Source organism: Amblyraja radiata, chromosome 34 (genome assembly GCF_010909765.2).
Source record: "Amblyraja radiata isolate CabotCenter1 chromosome 34, sAmbRad1.1.pri, whole genome shotgun sequence".
Classification (NCBI taxonomy): Eukaryota; Metazoa; Chordata; class Chondrichthyes; order Rajiformes; family Rajidae; genus Amblyraja; species Amblyraja radiata.
In genome coordinates, this window is record NC_045989.1 from 297,933 (window position 1) to 320,888 (window position 22,956).

At 49.4% G+C, this 22,956-nt stretch overlaps 2 long non-coding RNA genes across 2 annotated transcripts; both read left to right on the plus strand.

Moving 5' to 3' along the window:
* Positions 1 to 1,158: 1,158 nt before the first annotated feature.
* Positions 1,159 to 14,848, plus strand: LOC116991701. The gene is made up of 3 exons (XR_004416877.1): positions 1,159 to 1,294; positions 7,716 to 7,797; positions 14,683 to 14,848. It is a non-coding gene; the product is annotated as an uncharacterized LOC116991701 (long non-coding RNA).
* A 150-nt stretch (positions 14,849 to 14,998) lies between these two features.
* On the plus strand, positions 14,999 to 21,718 carry LOC116991437. The gene is made up of 3 exons (XR_004416794.1): positions 14,999 to 15,051; positions 20,742 to 21,035; positions 21,567 to 21,718. It is a non-coding gene; the product is annotated as an uncharacterized LOC116991437 (long non-coding RNA).
* Positions 21,719 to 22,956: the final 1,238 nt, after the last annotated feature.

Here is a 22,956-nt window from a genome sequence, read left to right on the forward strand (position 1 = left end):
TGGGCTTGTACACACTGGAGTTTAGAAGGATGAGAGGAGATCTTATTGAAACATATAAGATTATTAAGGGTTTGTACACACTAGATGCAGGAAACATGTTCTCGATGTTGGGGGAGACCAGAACAAGGGGCCACAGTTTAAGAATAAGGGGTAAGCCATTTAGAACGGAGACGAGGAAACACTTTTTCTCACAGAGAGTTGTGAGTCTGTGGAATACTCTGCCTCAGAGGGCGGTAGAGGCCAGTTCTCTGGATATTTTCAAGAAAGAGCTAGATAGGGCTCTTAAAGATGATGGAGTCAGGGGATATGGGGAGAAGGCAGGAAGGGTACTGATTGGGGATGATCAGCCATGATCACATTGAATGGAGGTGCTGGCTCGAAGGGCCAAAAGGCCTACTCCAGCACCTGTTGTCTATTGTCTATCACACAAAAATTGGGCAAGCCAATCAAGACTTTATTCAAGAGCATCAAATAAAGTGATCACTGGGTGAAATCTAGGAGATTGCTCAACGAACAAAGATTCGTCTGCTCCTTATACACAGACTTCCCGTTTGATCTACTGTTTATCAATTCAAGCACTTTTGAAGTTTTCCTTCTTCCAAATGGTCTAGTAACAAATATTCATTGTCCACCTCCAAAAGACACAGCAACGTAAACACAGCCCAATTCCACACCATCACGGATCAGCAAATGTCCTGTTACCCTTTCAACCTTATTTTATTGTTTTACGATTGCCATTTGTCCTTTGACAACAGAGAACAGAATCTGACTAAAGTAAACTGCTGTGAGTGTCGGCTACGCATGCTCAGTTTCAACCTTCTTTAAAGCACTGAATTATTAAAATGCATGAAGAGGACTTTAAACATTTTGAGCTCTACCTATCCCTATCCCTTTCTGTCTTCTTGAAGCTTTGTAATTTATCTTTGTCAACCCCTTTGATAGTCACAGCGTGGTTGCGTGCTCTGCTCAGACGGAAGTGATGTGTGAAACAAAAACTTCACAGCTTTTTGACAAATTGTCAGCTTCTGTTCTAAATAAAGAAAAAGTAACCTCAAGCCCAAAGCCACACCCATCCATTTCCTGCACCACACCAAGACTCATGAACCACAGACTCATGACTCATGTCCCTGGACACTCAGTCAGTCCCCTCAAGTATCTCAGCCTGACCGGCTGCAGCTGAAGGGAGAAGCTGATTGCCTGTGATGCTGATCAACCCCACACCTTCCTGGGTGAGGACTGGACATTGTGAACAACACTGTCCTTGGTCAGAAAGGAACGAGGGACTTGACAACAGGTACAGCAGAACGGTAAGAATACTGAATTCTCCAGTTGCAAGTAATACATCCTGCCGCCCTCCTCTTTGCCCCAGCCCCCAAATAATCATGCTGTGCACATATTTTACAACCATCTCCCATCCCTGCTCACTCTGCTTCTTTCCCCCTTCCTTTGCTCATATCCCATCCCTCAGTCCAATATTTCCCCTTTATCCCCCTTCTATCCCCTCTCCCCTGTCCTTTCCACCCATATCCCTCGCTCCAGCTTCATATTTCACTCCTCGTCTGGGCTGCTCCAAAAGATTAAGGAGCACAGTATCCATGTTGAAGGTAGACACAAAATGCTGGAGTAACTCAGCGAGACAGGCAGCATCTCTGGAGAGAAAGAATGGGTGACGTTTCAGGTCTAGACCCGTCTTCAGACTAGTCAGCAGAACGAGTCTGAAGAAGGGTCTCGACCCAAAACATCGTCTAGTCTGAGTTACTCCAGCATTTTGTATCTATCTCCAGTTTAAACCAGTACCTGCAGTTCCTTCCGACACATGTTTAGATTTAGAACTGACTTACTCATAGAAGACAGAGGTTTGTGGTGGAAGGGTATTATTCTAATTGGAGGTCTGTGACCAGTGTAGTTCCACAGGGATCTGTGCTGGGACATCTGTTGTTTCTGATATACATATACAGTGGCTTGCAAAAGTATTCATACCCCTTGAACTTTTCTACATTTTGTCACATTACAACCACAAACGTAAATGTATTTTATTGGGATTTTATGTGATAGACCAACACAAAGTGGCGCATAATTGTGAAGTGGAAGGAAAATGATACATGGTTTTCACATTTTTTTACAAATAAAAAACTGAAAAGTGTGGCGTGCAAAAGTATTCAGCCCCCTTTACTCTGATACCCCTAAATAAAATCCAGTGCAACCAATTGCCTTCAGAAGTCACCTAATTAGTAAATAGAGTCCACTTGTGTGTAATCTAATCTCAGTATAAATACAGCTGTTTTGTGAAGGCCTCAGAGGTTTGTTAGAGAACATTAGTGAACAAACAGCATCATGAAGCCCAAGGAACACACCAGAGAGGTCAGGGATAAAGTTGTGGAGAAGTTTAAAGCAGGGTTAGGTTATAAAAAAATATCCCAAGCTTTGAACATCTCACGGAGCACTGTTCAATCCATCATCCAAAAATGGAAAGAGTATGGCACAACTGCAAACCTACCAAAACATGGCCGTCCACCAAAACTGACAGGCCGGGCAAGGAGAGCATTGATCAGAGAAACAGCCAAGTTGGTAATTCTGGAGGAAGATCTCTGCAGATCTCTGCAGAGATCCACAGCTCAGGTGATGGAATCTGTCCACAGGACAACTATTAGTCGTGCACTCCACAAATCGGGCCTTTATGGAAGAGTGGCAAGAAGAAAGCCATTGTTGAAAAAAAGCCATAAGAAGTCCCGTTTGCAGTTTGCAACGTGGGGGACACAGCAAACATGTGGAGGATGGTGCTCTGGTCAGATGAGACCAAAATTGAAGTTTTTGGCCTTAATGCAAAACGCTATGTGTGGCGGAAAACTGACACTGCACATCACCCTGAACACACCATCCCCACTGTGAAACATGGTGGTGGCAGCATCATGCTGTGGGGATGCTTTTCTTCAGCAGGGACAGGGAAGCTGGTCAGAGTTGATGGGAAGATGGATGGAGCCAAATACAGGGCAATCTTGGAAGAAAACCTGTTAGAGTCTGCAAAAGACTTGAGACTGGGGCGGAGGTTCACCTTCCAGCAGGACAATGACCCTAAACATACAGCCAGAGCTACAATGGAATGGTTTAGATCAAAGCATATTCATGTGTTAGAATGACCCAGTCAAAGTCCAGACCTAAATCCAATTGAGAATCTCTGGCAAGACTTGAAAATTGCTGTTCACAGACGCTCTCCATCCAATCTGACTGAGCTTGAGCTATTTTGCAAAGAAGAATGGGCAAAAATTTCAGTCTCCAGATGTACAAAGCTGGTAGAGACATACCCCAAAAGACTTGCAGCTGTAATTGCAGCGAAAGGTGGTTCTACAAAGTATTGACTCAGGGGGGCTGAATACTTTTGCACGCCACACTTTTCAGTTTTTTATTTGTAAAAAAATTTGAAAACCATGTATCATTTTCCTTCCACTTCACAATTATGCAACACTTTCTGTTGGTCTATCACATAAAATCCCAATAAAATACATTTACGTTGGTGGTTGTAACGTGACAAAATGTGGAAAAGTTCAAGCGGTATGAAAAATATTGCAAGCCACTGTATATATATATATTATATATAAGTTAAATGTGAATGTAGATGGGTTGGTCAGCAAATTTGCAGACACCACCAAGATTGCAGGAGTTGCAAACTTTGAGGAAGGCTGTCAAAGTATACAGATACAGACCAGCGACAGCTATGGGTGGAGAAATGGCAGATATTATTTAATTCCAGCAAATGTGAGGTCAAATGCAAGGTCAAATGCAAGGGGAAAATATACAATTAATGGAAAGACATTTAACTGTAACATAGAAACATAGAACATAGGTGCAGGAGGAGGCCATTTGGCCCTTCGAGCAAGCACCGCCATTCATTGTGATCATGGCTGATCGTCCCCTATCAATATCCCGTGCCTGCCTTTTCCCCATATCCCTTGACTGCACTAGCCCCTAGAGCTCTATCTAACTCTCTCTTAAATTGATGTACGGAGGAATCATGGGGTACATGTCCACAACCTGTAAGTAACAACACAAGATAGAGTAGTGAATAAGGCTTGCCTTCATTGTTCGGGGTGTGGACTATGAGTGTCAGAAGGTTATGATACAGCTTTATAGGACTTTGGTTAGGCTGCATTTGGAGGAATAATTGCCCCCAGTGTGAGAAGGATGTACAGGCTTTGGAAAGGGCGAGGACGAGGTTTACCAGAACCCATTGATTATTGGAGCCCCTCCGCTGGGTCTCCCCTTTGTTCTCGACGGTCCACGTCGCTCTAAGTTCCCTCCTCACTCTTGGTGACGCGGGTTCCATCGACACTGGTGGCTCAGGACCAAGTTCGGTGGAGAATCAGGTCTACCGTGGGTCCTCCATTCAGATTCAGATTCAAACTTTATTGTCGTTGTGCAGTGTACAAGTACAGAGACAACAAAATGCAGTTAGCATCTCACCCAGAAGTGCGAACACAGAATAATGGAACAGTAAAATATATATATAACCATATAACCATATAACAATTATAGCACGGAAACAGGCCATCTCGGCCCTACAAGTCCGTGCCGAACAACTTTTTTCCCTTAGTCCCACATGCCTGCACTCATACCATAACCCTCCTTTCCCTTCTCATCCATATGCCTATCCAATTTATTTTTAAATGATACCAACGAACCTGCCTCCACCACTTCCACTGGAAGCTCATTCCACACCGCTACCCTCTCTGAGTAAAGAAGGGTTACCCCTAAACTTCTGTCCCTTAATTCTCAAGTCATGTCCTCTTGTTTGAATCTCCCTATTCTCAAAGGGAAAAGCTTGTCCACATCAACTCTGTCTATCCCTCTCATCATTTTAAAGACCTCTATCAAGTCCCCCCTTAACCTTCTGCGCTCCAGAGAATAAAGACCTAACTTATTCAACCTATCTCTGAAACTTAGTTGTTGAAACCCAGGCAACATTCTAGTAAATCTCCTCTGTACTCTCACTATTTTGTTGACATCCTTCCTATAATTGGGCGACCAAAATTGTACACCATACTGCAGATTTGGTCTCACCAATGCCTTGTACAATTTTAACATTACATCCCAGCTTCTATACTCAATGCTCTGATTTATAAAGGCTAGCATACCAAAAGCTTTCTTTACCACCCTATCTATATGAGATTCCACCTTCAAGGAACTATGCACGGTTATTCCCAGATCCCTCTGTTCAACTGTATTCTTCAATTCCCTACCATTTACCATGTACGTCCTATTTTTATTTGTCCTGCCAAGGTGTAGCAGGTTATATACAGTAGCAGTAGTGTAAATTTCAGGGGTTGAGATCAGTCACTGGGGGAAGGAATGTCTGGGGGTGGGGGATGACTGCAATCACCAAGGTGCAGATTTAAGTAGGGTAACAACCGCAGGGAAGAAGTTGTTCCTGAACCTGCTGGTCTGGCAACGGAGAGACCTGTAGCGCCTCCCAGTTGGGAGGATGGTAAACAATCCATGTTTGGGATGAGAGCAGTCCTTGACGATGCTGCGCGCCCTTCGCAGACATCGCTTGCTCTGGACAGACTCAATGGAGGGAAGTGAGGAACCGGTGATGCGTTGGGCAGTTTTCACCACCCTCTGCAGTGCTTTCCGGTCGGAGACAGAGCAGTTGCCATACCGTACTGTGATACAGTTGGTAAGGATGCTCTCGATGGTGCAGTGGTAGAAGTTCACCAGAATCTGAGGAGACAGATGGACCTTCCTTAGTCTCCTCAGGAAGAAGAGACACTGGTGAGCCTTCTTGACCAGTGTTGAGGTATTGTGGGTCCAAGAGAGGTCATCAGAAATGTTGACCCCCAGAAACCTAAAGCTGGAAACATGTTCCACCTCCGTCCTCTTAATACGGATGGGGATGTGCGTGCCACCCCTAGACCTTCTGTAGTCCATAATGAGCTCCTTGGTCTTCTTGGTGTTAAGGGCCAGGTTGTTGTCAGCGCACCATGCTGCTAGGAGCTAGACCTCCTCCCTATAGGCCGACATCGTTGTTGTTGATGAGGCCAATCACAGTTGTATCATCTGCATACTTGATGATGGTGTTAGTACCATGTACAGGTGTGCAGTCGTAGGTGAAGAGGGAGGAGAGGAGAGGGCTCAGCACACAGCCCTGTGGAACGCCGGTGTTCAGGGTGAGGGTTGAAGAGGTGTGGTTGTCTGACCTAACAGACCAGGGTCTGTTGGTTAAAAAGTCCAGTATCCAGTTGCAGAGGGTGGGGTCGATGAGTTTGGTGATCAGTTTGGAGGGGTTAATGGTGTTAAATGCTGAGCTAAAGTCGATGAACAGCATTCTCACGTAGTTGTCTCTGTTGTCGAGGTGGGACAGGGCGGAGTAAAGTGCCGTGGATATGGCATCCTCCGTACTCCTGTTCTTATGGTAGGAGAACTGATAGGGGTGCAGTATGGGAGGTAGGCAGCCTTTGAGGTGTGCCAGGAACAGCCTCTCGAAGCACTTAGTGATGATGGGAGTAAGTGCAACTGGGCGAAAGTCGTTGAGGCTTGCCGCAGTGTGGACCGGCACGATGGAGGTGGCTTTAAGGCATGTGGACACAGCTGCTTGCGTAAGTGACGGGTTGATGATGTCAGTCCAGACGTCTGTCACTGTGCAGCACAGGCCCTGAGGATGCGCCCGGGGATGCCGTCAGGGCCAGCAGCCTTACGTGCATTAATCCTGCTCAGTGCCGCATGGGGGTGAATGTGAGGGGCTGGTGATCAGCAGGGAGCACAGCCTTGATGGCCATCTCTTGATTGTCCCTGTTAAAGCGGCCATGAAAGTGGCTAAGCTCCTCAAGTAAGGAGGCGTCGCAGGATGTGGGGGTGGTGTTGGTGGGTTTATAGTCCGTGATGGCCTGGATGCCTTGCTACATGCGTCGGGGGTCGGAGTTGTTCTTGAAGTGCTCCTCGGCTTATTGGTCTGCGGCGGGTGATTCTCGGTCCTCTGACTGCGGTGAGCAGGAGCTCAGTCCACGGTTGGCATCTCCTCCAATGTTGTGGTGGTGAGCCGGGCCTCCTTGCCGAGATCCTCCCACTGCGCTGCTTGCCGGGACTCACCAGAACCGTCATCTGTCTACTCCCTCCACAAATGCTGCCTGACCCACTGAGTTCTTCCAGCACTTTGTTTTTTTAACCCAAGTTTCCTGCTCATGCTGTGTCCTGTATCTCTGTGATAATTTCTAAACTCGTTATTCATGCCTGGTTTTCAGGGTCTGAGCAGTAGGGGACAACTCCGTCAATGGGTGGGTCTGGGGATGGCTGTCAAAGCCATTCTGTAAGTGCAGCGGTCACTGAACATAAGTTCATTAGTCACAAGAGCAAATGGGCCATTCGGCCCATCGAGCCTAGTGCACCATTCAATCATAGCTGATCTATCTTTCCCTTTCAACCCCATTCTCCTGCCTTCTCCCCATAACCCCAGACACACGTACTAATCAAGAATCTGTCAATCTCCAGGATAGAATGTACAGAAGACTAGGAGAGGCCCTGGCCTGACCCAGGACACTGCGCTGGGAGCCGGCTTCCAGAGGGAGACTGTACCTGGGACAACTCTGGAGGGACAGTGGGGTCCAAGGGCAGACAGCAGCAGTTTTGGGTCAGGGGAAGATCAGCCCCACTGTCCAGCAGCAGTTGGAATCTCTTGAGAGCTGCCGGGCCGGTGGAGAGATATCATTAACTATTCTCTTTTCCAGACCTGGAGAGTGGGAAACTGACGGGATATGTGGGATCGGACAATGATGGGGAAATCGTACTTCTTCCTGTCACTTCTCCAAGGTACCGTCAGCAACAGCTTGTATGTGTTTATGGCCGACTGTCTGTACATTCTCATGATGGGGAATAACCTCCATCACTGATACAACCCTCACTCTCTCTGTACCCCTGAGCTTCGCCCATTTACTCCCTTCCTACCCACGTGCCTGTCCAAATGTCTTTTAAATGTTGTTATTGTACCGGTCTCAACCACTTCCTCTCACAGCTCGTCATATATACCCTCCACCTTTGTGTGAAAAACCTGTCCCTCGGGTCCCCTTTAAATCTTTCCCATCTCACCTTAAACCTGTGGCCTTTAGTTTGAGACTCCCTACAATGGGAGGGGATCAAAAACCTGCCTCTGGTATGAACAACCTGCTTTCAGCTGGTGCTTGCTGTATCTGTCACTGCACTCCAGCCACCACTGTTCTCACAGGCTGCCAGAGAGACCTTGAGGTCGTCCCCTGGGTCAGTGCATGCGAGTTGCAGCAGCTGACCCTCAGTAAGAGAGTCCGTTCACGTACAGTTCACGTTTTCAGAGGCAGAAAAGCACGAGAAGGTAGTCTGGCGCGTCGATCTCTACAAAGCTGAGGCCACGCGCCAACTCTCGGACACCTCCTCCTACTTACCCTTGGACCATGACCCCACTGACGAGCACCAGGCCACCATTTCTAGCACCATCACCGACTTCATCAATTCCCACGCCCTGCCCGACCAAGCTTCCAACCTCATCGTTCCCCAGCCCCGCACGGCCCGTTTTTACCTTCTCCCCAAAATCCACAAACCCGGCTCTCCCGGCAGACCCATTGTCTCTGCGTGTTCGTGCCCCACCGAACTCATCTCCACATACCTTGACTCCATCCTATCCCCCTTGGTCAAATCCCTCCCCACCTATGTTCTAGACACCTCAGACACTCTCCGCCGCCTCCACGCATTCCACTCTCTGGGCCCTCACCCCCTCATCTTCACCATGGATGTCCGGTCACTCTACACCTCCATCCCCCACCAGGATGGCCTCGGAGCCCTCCGGTTCTTCCTCGACCAGAGGAGCAACCTATACCCAGCCACTGACACTCTCCTCCGCTTAGCGGAGTTGGTCCTCACCCTCAACAACTTCACATTTGACTCCTCCCATTTCCTCCAAACACAAGGCGTAGCTATGGGCACACGCATGGGCCCCAGCTACGCCTGCCTCTTTGTCGGGTACGTTGAACAATCCTTGTTCGAGACGTACAAGGGCCCCATCCCCGACCTCTACCTCCGTTACATTGACGACTGCTTTGGGGCCACCTCCTGCACCTACACACAACTGACTGACTTCATCCACTTCACCACCAACTTCCATCCGGCACTCCAATACACCTGGACCATTTCCGACACTTCCCTACCATTCCTTGACCTCACCATCTCCATCGCAGGGGACAGACTCCTGACCGACATACATTACAAACCCACTGACTCACATGGCTATCTGGACTACACGTCTTCCCACCCTGCCCCCTGCAAAGACTCCATCCACTACTCCCAATTCCTCCGCCTACGCCGCATCTGTTCCCAGGATGAGACGTTCCATATCAGGGCATCGGAAATGTCCTCGTTCTTCAGGGAACGGGGATTCCCCTCCGCCACCATAGATGAAGCTCACACCAGGGTCTCATCCATACCCCGCAACACTGCTCTCTCTCCCCATCCCCGCACTCGCAACAAGGGCAGAGTCCCTCTGGTCCTCACCTTTCACCCCACCAGCCGGCAAATACAACACATAATCCTCCGCCATTTCCGCCACCTCCAACGTGACCCCACCACTCGCCACATCTTCCCATCTCCCCCCATGTCTGCCTTCCGCAAAGACCGCTCCCTCCGCAACTCCCTCGTCAATTCTTCCCTTCCCTCCCGCACCACCCCCTCCCCGGGCACTTTCCGTTGCAACCGCAAGAAATGCAACACCTGTCCCTTCACCTCCCCCCTCGACTCCATTCAAGGACCCAAGCAGTCGTTCCAGGTGCGACAAAGGTTCACCTGTATCTCCTCCAACCTCATCTACTGCATCCTCTGCTCTAGATGTCAGCTGATGTACATCGGCGAGACTAAGCGGAGGTTGGGCGATCGTTTCGCCGAACACCTCCGCTCAGTCCGCAATAACCTACCTGAACTCCCGGTGGCTCAGCACTTCAACTCCCCCTCCCATTCCCAATCCGACCTCTCTGTCCTGGGTCTCCTCCATTGCCAGAGTGAGCAACAGCGGAAATTGGAGGAACAGCACCTCATATTCCGTCCGGATGGCATTAACATTGAATTCTCCCAATTTTGCTAGTCCTTGCTGTCTCCTCCTCTTCCTCAACCCTCTAGCTGTCTCCTCCCACCCTCCCATCCGCCTGCCCTCGGGCTCCTCCTCCTCCCCTTTTCCTTCCTTCTTCCCCCCCCCACCCCCCATCAGTCTGAAGAAGGGTTTCGGCCCGAAACGTCGCCCATTTCCTTCGCTCCATAGATGCTGCTGCACCCGCTGAGTTTCTCCAGCAATTTTGTGTACCTTCGATCTTCCAGCATCTGCAGTTCCCTTTTGAACACTTTGTCTACTCCACTGCGATATCGCCTCAAGGTATGCCTACTTTGAAGAAGTTCTCCTCCTCTCTCCGGAGACAGTTTCACAACCTCCTCTCTAACTGCACACCCTCTGTGATCCATATAACAATTACAGCACGGAAACAGGCCATCTCGACCCCTCTAGTCCGTGCCGAACACATAATCTCCCCTAGTCCCATATACCTGCGCTCAGACCATAACCCTCCATTCCTTTCCCATCCATATAACTATCAAATTTATTTTTAAATGATAAAAACGAACCTGCCTCCACCACCTTCACTGGAAGCTCATTCCACACAGCTACCACTCTCTGAGTAAAGAAGTTCCCCCTCATGTTACCCCTAAACTTCAGTCCCTTAATTCTCAAGTCATGTCCCCTTGTTTGAATCTTCCCTACTCTCAGTGGGAAAAGCTTTTCCACGTCAACTCTGTCTATCCCTCTCATCATTTTAAAAACCTCTATCAAGTCCCCCCTTAACCTTCTGCGCTCCAAAGAATAAAGCCCTAACTTGTTCAACCTTTCTCTGTAACTTAGTTGCTGAAACCCAGGCAACATTCTAGTAAATCCCCCCTGCCCTCCAACTGTACGACCACATCCTTACCCAGACTCGATACCACAGCCACATTTGCTTCCTCGGGGCTTGCCTGCGCCTCCATCTCATACCCCATGGCTTCCAGCTCCAGTTCCCAACCTCCCAGTTCGGACCCCAACCGGACCATCGGTACCGACTGGCTATCCACCGGCATACCCAGCAATTCTCCAACCGGGCACTGAGATCCACCCTGGTCGCGATGCGCCGGCACCAACAGGACCTCACATCGACACTCCCTGTACTTCAGGCCTCACTAACCCAGACCTGCAACGGACCCCAGCTGTATTTCATCCGCCGGAAGATACACCTCTTAAATAAAAAATTCCTGGCCTACCTCAATTCCACAAAGGACCTCAAATTATCCCGACTCCAGGCCGCTCCCGACGCCTACACTCCGCGACTCGACCGCCCGCAGACTCCGGGCCCCAACTCTGGCCCGCATCGCTTCGCCTGCCCGAGTCCCGCGACACCCGCCATCTTGGCCACTAGGAGCGACTTCCATACTCACCGGGACGCCACCTTCACCGACCTCCACATCGATGCCGCCGCCGACACTCACCTGCCGATCGATGACGCCCAGCCTCGCAGCTTCTACGGTAACTTGGACCCCCTCCCCATCGCCGATTCCTCCGACATCGCCGCCGGACCCGACCTACCCGACATGGCCGCCGGACCGGGGCCCCCTCAACATGGCCGCCGCAACGTACCCGATTCATCTCGCCGCCAACCCGCCGACCTTCCGCCCACCGGGACCACCCACGCATCGCCCGCGGACCCCGACTCAACCACCACTGGACTCCGACCATCGGGTCCGTCGACCCGCGCCACTGGACTCCGACCATTGGGTCCGGTGACCCGCGCCACTCCACCCCCCTCCAGCAACCCACAGCCGTCGCCTTACCTGGAGCCTGGACTCTGCACTGGGCCTGGAGCCTCCACGCTGCTTACTCCCTCTCTTCTGGACTTAACTCCACTGGGTCCTAGCGCCCGTCTGCCCAGCCTTGCTAACCTCAGTGGCTGCTCCACTGACCCCCCCCCTTCCCCCCCCAACCATGTCACCCCCGCTCTTCCCCACCCACATTACAGCCTTCTCTCCCCCCCACCCCCTGACCACTCACCACTCCTCCAACACCCACAACCCCCGCCCCACACATCGCCCCATCCCCAGTCCACCCACCTGCCTTCCTCTAGCCCCAACTCCCACCCCTGCCGGGTGTTCACCATCCCCCCCGACCTCCCCCTCTCCCCCACCCAACGGTCTGTCCTCAGCAGAGGTCTTACCTTTGTCCCCCTCCGTCCCCATCTCAATGAGTTCCGCGCCCATCATGACTTGGAGCGCTTCTACCGTCGTCTCCGCCTCACAGCGCACTTCCATGGGAAGGAGTCCTCGCCCCCCAATGATGACCCCTTTTCCCGTCTCCAGCGCACCCCCTCCTCGTGGAACCCCTCCCATAAACTCCCGGCTCTGGAACTCTTTATCCAGAACTGCCGCCGCGACGTCAACCGCCTCAACTTCTCCACTCCCCTGTCTCACTCTAATCTTTCCCCCTCTGAACGCACTGCCATTGAATCACTCCGCAAAAACCCAGATTGGGTCATCAAACCAGCCGACAAGGGAGGTGCCGTGGTAGTCTGGCGCGTCGATCTCTACAAAGCTGAGGCCACGCGCCAACTCTCGGACACCTCCTCCTACTTACCCTTGGACCATGACCCCACTGACGAGCACCAGGCCACCATTTCTAGCACCATCACCGACTTCATCAATTCCCACGCCCTGCCCGACCAAGCTTCCAACCTCATCGTTCCCCAGCCCCGCACGGCCCGTTTTTACCTTCTCCCCAAAATCCACAAACCCGGCTCTCCCGGCAGACCCATTGTCTCTGCGTGTTCGTGCCCCACCGAACTCATCTCCACATACCTTGACTCCATCCTATCCCCCTTGGTCAAATCCCTCCCCACCTATGTTCTAGACACCTCAGACACTCTCCGCCGCCTCCACGCATTCCACTCTCTGGGCCCTCACCCCCTCATCTTCACCATGGATGTCCGGTCACTCTACACCTCCATCCCCCACCAGGATGGCCTCGGAGCCCTCCGGTTCTTCCTCGACCAGAGGAGCAACCTATACCCAGCCACTGACACTCTCCTCCACTTAGCGGAGTTGGTCCTCACCCTCAACAACTTCACATTTGACTCCTCCCATTTCCTCCAAACACAAGGCGTAGCTATGGGCACACGCATGGGCCCCAGCTACGCCTGCCTCTTTGTCGGGTACGTTGAACAATCCTTGTTCGAGACGTACAAGGGCCCCATCCCCGACCTCTACCTCCGTTACATTGACGACTGCTTTGGGGCCACCTCCTGCACCTACACACAACTGACTGACTTCATCCACTTCACCACCAACTTCCATCCGGCACTCCAATACACCTGGACCATTTCCGACACTTCCCTACCATTCCTTGACCTCACCATCTCCATCGCAGGGGACAGACTCCTGACCGACATACATTACAAACCCACTGACTCACATGGCTATCTGGACTACACGTCTTCCCACCCTGCCCCCTGCAAAGACTCCATCCCCTACTCCCAATTCCTCCGCCTACGCCGCATCTGTTCCCAGGATGAGACGTTCCATACCAGGGCATCGGAAATGTCCTCGTTCTTCAGGGAACGGGGATTCCCCTCCGCCACCATAGATGAAGCTCACACCAGGGTCTCATCCATACCCCGCAACACTGCTCTCTCTCCCCATCCCCGCACTCGCAACAAGGGCAGAGTCCCTCTGGTCCTCACCTTTCACCCCACCAGCCGGCAAATACAACACATAATCCTCCGCAATTTCCGCCACCTCCAACGTGACCCCACCACTCGCCACATCTTCCCATCTCCCCCCATGTCTGCCTTCCGCAAAGACCGCTCCCTCCGCAACTCCCTCGTCAATTCTTCCCTTCCCTCCCGCACTACCCCCTCCCCGGGCACTTTCCGTTGCAACCGCAAGAAATGCAACACCTGTCCCTTCACCTCCCCCCTCGACTCCATTCAAGGACCCAAGCAGTCGTTCCAGGTGCGACAAAGGTTCACCTGTATCTCCTCCAACCTCATCTACTGCATCCTCTGCTCTAGATGTCAGCTGATGTACATCGGCGAGACTAAGCGGAGGTTGGGCGATCGTTTCGCCGAACACCTCCGCTCAGTCCGCAATAACCTACCTGAACTCCCGGTGGCTCAGCACTTCAACTCCCCCTCCCATTCCCAATCCGACCTCTCTGTCCTGGGTCTCCTCCATTGCCAGAGTGAGCCACAGCGGAAATTGGAGGAACAGCACCTCATATTCCGTCTGGGGACCTTGCGTCCGAATGGCATTAACATTGAATTCTCCCAATTTTGCTAGTCCTTGCTGTCTCCTCCCCTTCCTTAACCCTCTAGCTGTCTCCTCCCACCCTCCCTACCGCCTGCCCTCGGGCTCCTCCTCCTCCCCTTTTCCTTCCTTCTTCCCCCCCCCACCCCCCATCAGTCTGAAGAAGGGTTTCGGCCCGAAACGTCGCCCATTTCCTTCGCTCCATAGATGCTGCTGCACCCGTTGAGTTTCTCCAGCAATTTTGTGTACCTTCGAGAAGGTATTCACACACTTTGTCATCCCACAATGCCCAGGATGTGATTCCTACACAATGGAGTCTGGAAGATCCACAAGTCCTCCAGTGCCTAATGTTGTTCCTTCTCTCCTCAGCTGCAGTATCAACGGAGTGGACAATCAACGTTCAATTAAATGTGACAGCACAGAGGGGTCTGTGTGCCCGGATTCCGTGCAACTACAGTTACCCGTCACGTCTGAACAAAATACCACCCGTTGGAATCTGGATTAACGATGAGAACTGGAACGATCAGTCTATCGCTTTCCACTCCGGGGATCGCAGTGAAGAATTATCAAGGTTTCAACATCGGACCCGACTGTCTGGAGCCCTGAGAGACGGCAACTGTTCTCTGGTTATATACAACATCAGACAGGAAGATGAAGGTCCTTATCATTTTAGGATTGAATTCAACAACATCAAAGATCGTTTCAGCTTCTTCCCTGTAACACGGCTCCGTGTTTCTGGTAAGTGCTCTGTATAATCAGTCAACAACTGATATTCAGGCAGTAGAAAATAACACAAACTGTGCTTCTGCCCAATGAACACAAACCATAGCTCAGTATCACAGTGTTTGGTGGTTAAAACCTGGCATTGCCCTCCAGTCCAATCTCACCACAATGCTGATACTTCTTCCATTATCATCAGTAAAACATGAGCACTATATGCAGCTGTGTTACCAGCTGTGATACATGGGCTAATCACACATTGCTCCAGTAATGTACACAGCAAAGTGGGACTCAAGTTTGTAATCTACTTTACAATAGCTCAGGATGTTACAATATACTTTATAAACAATCAAGAGTCATCTCTGGTGAAAGAGGAAATTTCAGGCTGTGATGTTGGAATTTTCATCAGCAAGTGTGAGATGTTGAACTTTGCTAAGTCGAATGTAAGGGGAATTTAATGGCAAGATCCATAACAGCATTGAAAATGCAAAAGGATCTTGGAGTCCAAGCCCATAACAAGTAGATAGTGTGGTAAACAGAATGTAGTAGGCATAAATACAGAACAGATCAGTGTGTCCATATATCCTTGAATAAACACATGCACTCCCATAAATAAACAGATAAAGTGCAATGGGCTACTAATGTTTAGAGTTTTGTTTGAGTTGAGTTTAATAGCCTGATGGCTGTGGGGAAGTAGCTATTCCTGGATCTGGATGTTGCAGATTTCAGGCTCCTGTACCTTCTACCTGTAGACAGCGGGGGGATAGAAACATAAAAAAATAGAAAATAGGTGCAGGAGTAGGCCATTCGGCCCTTCGAGCCTGCACCGCCATTCAATATGATCATGGCTGATCATCCAACTCAGTGTCCCGTACCTGCCTTCTCTCCATATCCACTGATCCCTTTAGCCACAAGGGCCACATCTAACTCCCTCTGAAATATAGCCATTGAACTGGCCTCAACTACCTTCTGTGGCAGAGAGTTCCAGAGATTCACCACTCTGTGTGAAAAATATTTTTCTCATCTCGGTCCTAAAGGATTTCACCTTTATCCTTAAACTGTGACCCTTTGTCCTGGACTTCCCAACATCGGGAACAATCTTCCTGCATCTAGCCTGTCCAACCCCATAAGAATTTTGTAAGTTTCTATAAGATCCCCCCTCAATCTTCTAAATTCTAGCGAGTACGATTCTATCCAGTCTTTCTTCATATGAAAGTCCTGACATCCCAGGAATCAGTCTGGTGAACCTTCTCTGTACTCCCTCTATGGCAAGAATGTCTTTCCTCCGATTTGGAGACCAAAACTGTACACAATACTACAGGTGTTGTCTCACCAATACCCTGTACAACTGCAGTAGAACCTCCCTGCTCCGATACTCAAATCCTTTTGCTATGAATGCTAACATACCATTCGGTTTCTTCACTGCCTGCTGCACCTGCATGCCTACTTTCAATGACTGGTGTACCATGACACCCAGGTCTCGTTGCATCTCCTCTTTTCCTAATCAGCCAACATTTAGATAATAGTCTACTTTCCTGTTTTTGCCACCAAAGTGGATTACCTCACATTTATCCACATTATACTGCATCTGCCATGCATTTGCCCACTCACCCAGCCTATCCAAGTCACGTTGTAGCCTCCTAGCATCCTCCTCACAGCTAACACTGCCCCCCAGCTTCGTGTCATCCGTAAACTTGGAGATGTTGCATTCAATTCCCACGTCCAAATCATTAATATATATTGTAAATCGCTGGGGTCCCAGAACTGAGCTTTGTGGTACCCCACTAGTCACTCCCTGCCATTCTGAAACGGACCCGTTTACTCCTACACTTTGCTTCCTGTTTGCTAGGCAGTTCTCTATCCACATCAATACTGAACCCCCAATACCGTGTGCTTTAAGTTTGTATACTAATCTCTTATGTGGGACCTTGTCGAAAGCCTTCTGAAAGTCCAGAGATAACATATCCACTGGTTCTCCCTTATCCACTCTACTAGTTATATCCTCAAAAAATTCTATAAGGTTCGTCAGACATGATTTACCTTTCGTAAATCCATGCTGACTTTGTCCAATGATTTCACCACTTTCCAAATGTGTTGCTATCCCATCTTTATAACTGACTCTAGCAGTTTGCCCACTACCGATGTTAGACTAACTGGTCTGTAATTCCCTGTTTTCTCTCTCCCTCCCTTTTTAAAAAGTGGCATTACATTAGCTACCCTCCAATCCTCAGGAACTACTCCAGAATCTAAAGAGTTTTGAAAAATGATCACTAATGCATGCACTATTTCTGGGGCTACTTCCTTAAGTACTCTGGGATGCAGCCTATCCAGCCCTGGGGATTTATCGACCTTTAATTCATTCAATTTACCTAACACCACTTCCCGGCTAACCTGGATTTCACTCAGTTCCTCCATCTTATTTGACCCGCGGTCCCCTGCTATTTCCGGAAAATTATTTATGTCTTCCTTTGTGAAGACGGAAGTAGTGATTCAATTGATCTGCCATGTCCTTGTTCCCCATGAACAATTCACCTGTTTCTGACTGCAAGGAACCTACATTTGTTTTAACTAATCTCTTTCTCTTCACATATCTATAAAAACTTTTGCAGTCTGTTTTTATGTTCCCTGCCAGTTTTCTTTCCCTATTTTCCCTTTCCTAATTAAGCCCTTTGTCCTCCTCTGCTGGACTCTGAATTTCTCCCAGTCCTCTGGTAGGCTGCTTTTTCTGGCTAATTTGTACACTTCATCTTTTGTTTTGATACTATCCCTGATTTCCCTTGTTATCCACGGATGCACTACCTTCCCTGATTTATTCTTTTGCCAAACTGGGATGAACAATTGTTGTAGTCCATCCATGCAGCCTTTAAATGCCTTCCATTGCATATCCACCGTCAACCCTTTAAGAATCAATTGCCAGTCAATCTTGGCCAATTCACGTCTCATACCCTCAAAGTTACCTTTCTTTAAGTTCAGAACCCTTGTTACTGAATTAACAATGTCACTCTCCATCCTAATGAAGAACTCAACCATATTATGGTCACTCTTGCCCAAGGGGCCATGCACAACAAAACTGCTAACTAACCCTTCATCATTACTCAATACGCAGTCTAGAATAGCCTGCTCTCTCGTTGGTTCCTCTACATGTTGGTTTAGAAAACTATCCCGCATACATTCCAAGAAATCCTCTTCCTCAGCACCCCTGCCAATTTGATTCACCCAATCTATATGTAGATTGAAGTCACCCATTATAACTGTTTTACCTTTGTTGCATGGATTTCTAATTTCCTGTTTGATGCCAGCCCCAACTCCACTACTCCTGTTAGGTGGCCTGTACACTACACCCACTAGTGTTTTCTGCCCCTTAGTGTTTTGCAGCTCTACCCATATCGATTCCACATCCTCCAAGCTAATGTCCTTCCTTTCCATTGCGTTAATCTCCTCTCTAACGAGCAACGCTACCCCACCTCCTTTTCCTTTCTGTCTATCCCTCCTGAATATTGAATATCCCTGGATGTTGAGCTCCCAGCCTTGGTCACCCTAGAGCCATGTCTCCGTGATCCCAACTATACCATTATCATTAATAGCTATCTGCACATTCAACTCATCCACCTTATTACGAATGCCCCTTGCATTGAGACACAAAACCTTCAGGCTTGTTTTAACAAAGCTCTTTCCCCTTATACAATTATGTTGAAAAGTTGCCCTTTTTTATTTTTGCCCTGGATTTGTCTGCCTGTCACTTTTACTTTTCACCTTGCTACCTATTGCTTCTACCCTCATTTTACACCCCTCTGTCTCTCTGCTCACTCATTTAAGCACCCCACCACCTCTTATTGTCTGTTTATTATTTTTTTTCTTCTTTGCCCCCTACATGTTGGGCCTGAGTGCTTCCCTTTTCTGCCTCCTGCCTCACACACTGTTTACTAGCTTTTGTTATTTGAGTCCCTCCCCCCAACCATTCTAGTTTAAAGTCTCCACAATAGCCTTTGCAAATCTCCCCGCCAGGATATTGGTCCCCCTTGGGTTCAAGTGCAACCCATTCTTTTTGTCCAGGTCCCACCTTCCACAAAAGATGTCCCAATGATCCAGAAACTTGAATCCCTGCCCTCTGCATTAGTCCTTCAGCCACGCATTTATTCTCCACCTCGCTCCATTGCTACTCTCACTGTTGCGTGGCACAGGCAGTAATCCCAAGATTGTTACCTTTGCGGTCCTTCTCCTTAACTCTCCTCCTAACTCCCTAAATTCTCCTTTCAGGACCTCTTCTCTTTTTCTACCTATGTCATTGGTACCTATATGTACCACGACCTCGGACTCCTCTCCCTCCCATTTCAGGATATCTTGGACACGTTCATACACATCCCACACCCTGGCACCAGGGAGGCAAACTACCATCCGGGTCTCCAGACTGCGTCCACAGAATCGCCTATCTGACCCCCTAACTATAGTGTCCCCTATTACTACTGCCCTCCTCTTCTTTTCCTTACCCTTCTGAGCAACAGGGCCGGTCTCTGTACCGGAGGTCCGGCCGCTGTTGCTACCCCCAGGTAGGCTGTCCCCCCCAACAGTACTCAAACAGGAGTACTTATTGTGAAGGTGTACAGCCACCAGGGTACTCTCTAGTCCCTGCCTCTGCCCCTTGCCCCTCCTAACCGTGACCCCCTTGCCTTCCTCTTGTGGTCTTGGAGTGACCACCTCTCTGTAACTCCTATCAATGACTTCCTCACTCTCCCTGACCAGACGGAGGTCATCGAGCTGCTGCTCCAGGTTCCTAATACGGTCCCTTAGGAGCCCCATCTCGATGAGTGTGTGGCCAGGATGCTGTGGATCCTTGATGATGCTGCCAGCCTTTTGAGACTGTGACTACTGCAACAAACTTCCTCAGATGCACTGAAGAAAGTATCCTGATTGGTTGCATAATTGCATCATGGAGTATTTCAACTCCAATGTCCTGCCTCCAGATGGCAGCATCTATCATCAAGGATCCCCATCATGTGGGCCATGCTCTCTTCTCACTGCTACCGACAGGTTGGAGCTACAGAATCCTGTAGTCCCACATCACAGGTCAGCAACAGTTATGTTACTACTATGGACACGTTCTTGAACCGACCTACACAACTCTAATACTACTTCAGCAGTGGAACACTGCAGACCTCTTTGTACTGGCATGGACGTGGTTTCTTCTTTTCTAATTATGTTTTTGCATTAATTGTCTGTTTTTATTGCAGTTTTTCTTTTATAATCTTTTGTGTAATTTATGCAAAATGTGTTTTTGTGTGTTTCTCCATGTGCCTGTGATCCTGCTGATTTTCACTACTCCTATAGCTCGCCCTACATGTGCATATGACAATAGACTTGAACTCCTTCCACCTCTTCCCATGTCCATCATCACCACTTCAGATGCCCGTCTCTCCTCAGTATCTATCTGGTTCCTCACAAATCCATCTCTGTTATTCACCACAAACCCTTCTAATGGGAACGAGGTGGCGTTTCCTCGACTGGATAGAAGAATTTCTCATGAATTCCCCACAGGATCTATCAGGTCTGTCACAATTTGAGAACCAGAGACCTCTCCACCATTGCAGTGCTCCCTCAAGCCGAGAGGGCCAGTGCAAGGGCAAGTTGACAACATTTAAACTGCCAGCTGTGCTGTTCCCTCACAGGGCAATGTCTGGCGACATTTAACTGAAAATTTATCTGTTTATTAGATTTCACAGATAAACCCTCAATATTCCCTGTTGAAACGGTGGAAGGAAAGACTGTGAACATAACCTGCACCTTCAACACCACATGTGATGGAACAGCTTCCACCTTAACCTGGGTCACCCCCATTGATGAACCACTGTCAGTCTCACACAGTGTAACTCAGTGGGGTGACAAACTGACATATACTTCTGTTGTGTCCCTGACCCCAGCGCTCAAACATCACAGGAAAAACCTCACCTGCAGATTCAGATACCGAACTGTTTCATCGGAGCAGACCCTCACACTGACTGTGCAATGTAAGTATGAAGATTATTTATTGTACACAAACAACAATAGTCCACATTGTACACAGCATGATTCCACAGCAGCACTGTAAAACTGGCTGAAATGTCTATCTTTTCCCAAGTAACTCTGGCAAGGACACTTGGGATACTCCTCTCCTGCTTCAGGTGACACTCCCACTGCACTGCCCCTCCTGCTGGGCGACGCTCCCTCAATACTGCCCCTCCCCAGGGTTGATGCTCCCTCAGTATTGCCCCTTACAAAGTGTGGAGCTCCCACTGTACTGGCCCTCCCAATGTGGTGCTCTCTCAATACCGCCCCTCCCACAGTGCGTCACTCCCTCAACACTGCCCCATTAACATTACGGAGATCCATCAGCACTGCCCCATAAAATGCTGCATTTTGCCCTTTATACCATATAGCAATTTCCTCGGTAGCCTGAACTGACAGAAAAAAACTTGCACGAATATCAGACGTTTTCCACCAGTGATCTCTAAAGATGCCCCACAACTGGTGCCCAGGCACTGATCTGTATTTGCTTTTAGATTCCCCACAGAATCTCTCAATCACTTCTTCCGACAAGGTGAACAATTCCTGGGTCAGTATAAAGTAAGGGAACTCTACAGTGATCCTCTGCTCCGTCCAGAGTTTCCCAGCATCAAACCTGACATGGAGACATCTTGGTGTCACAATGAACAGAACAAGTTCCAACCAAAGATCTAAGATCTTTGGTTCCAACAACGAGCTGTGGTTGGAGTTCCCTCAGGTGACACCGCGCCTCACTGGGGTCTATCAGTGTGTGGCAGAGAATAAACATGGGACAGCGGAAAGGACCGTGACCCTCGCCATAGAACGTGAGTGAACACACTGACGTGTCTCTCCAAAGACAAACATAGCAGGTGTTGTAAATTACCTAAGCTGTAATTACCTCAGCTTTTATCAATACATAAGGGAGAAATGTGTAACTAGAGAGAGAGTGGGACCCCTCAGGAATTAAAGCGTCACCTCTCGGTGGGGGCGCTGCAACTGTTTTTTTCTAATTTTTGTTTTTTTAGTATGTTTTAATGTGTGTTTTTAATGTTCCTTTGTGTGTCTTGTGTGGGGGGTAAGGGGGAAACTGCTTTGGTCACCTCCTCCACGGAGAGGCGACTTTTTCCATGTCGCCTCCTCCGTGGCCTAACATCAAATATCGGGCGGCCTTTCCTGGAGTTTCAGCAGCGGGCGCAGCGCGGACTCTCGCCGTGGAGCGGGTGAGCCCTCGCCAGGGTCTCGCCGGAGGGGAGCGCTCCATTTGCTGGCCCGCGGCAGCCTGAAGCCGGGGTCTGCAGAACTCCGGCTGGCGCGGTGTCCGCAGCCTGGGATCACTTGTTGAACACCTGGGGCAAGAAGAGCTCCAACTGCCGGCCCATGGCCTACTTCTACAGCGGGCGCGGCGGTGACTTACCATCAGGAGCGGGGTCCCTTGCCAGGGATCCCTGGAGGGGAGCTTCGACTGTCGGCCATGCGGTCTGCGGTGCTTCTGGCTGCGGTGCAAACTTTATATCTCCAATCGCCGGCCTGCGGCCTACACCAACTTGAAGCCGCGGTCTCCTGTGGGGAGGAGCCAATTCAGGACTTACCTGGACTTTTTACCTTGTCTGTACATCTGGACGCCCGCAGCGACGGCATAGGAGGGTGGAAGTCCCGAACACCGGGGGAAAATGGAGGAGGACTGGCCAGCTTTTGTGTCTTCCACCACAGTGATGATTGCTGTGGTGGATGTTTGTGTTAAATGTTTTAGTGTGTTTTTGTGCGTTCTTTATCATTGTACCGCTGCTGGCAAATTCATTTCACTTGCACTTTATGTGCAATGTGACGAATAAAACTGATTGTTGATTGTCTGTGTGGAGCACAGGAGATGTGCAAGGTCCTTAATGAGTATTTCTCCTCTGTATA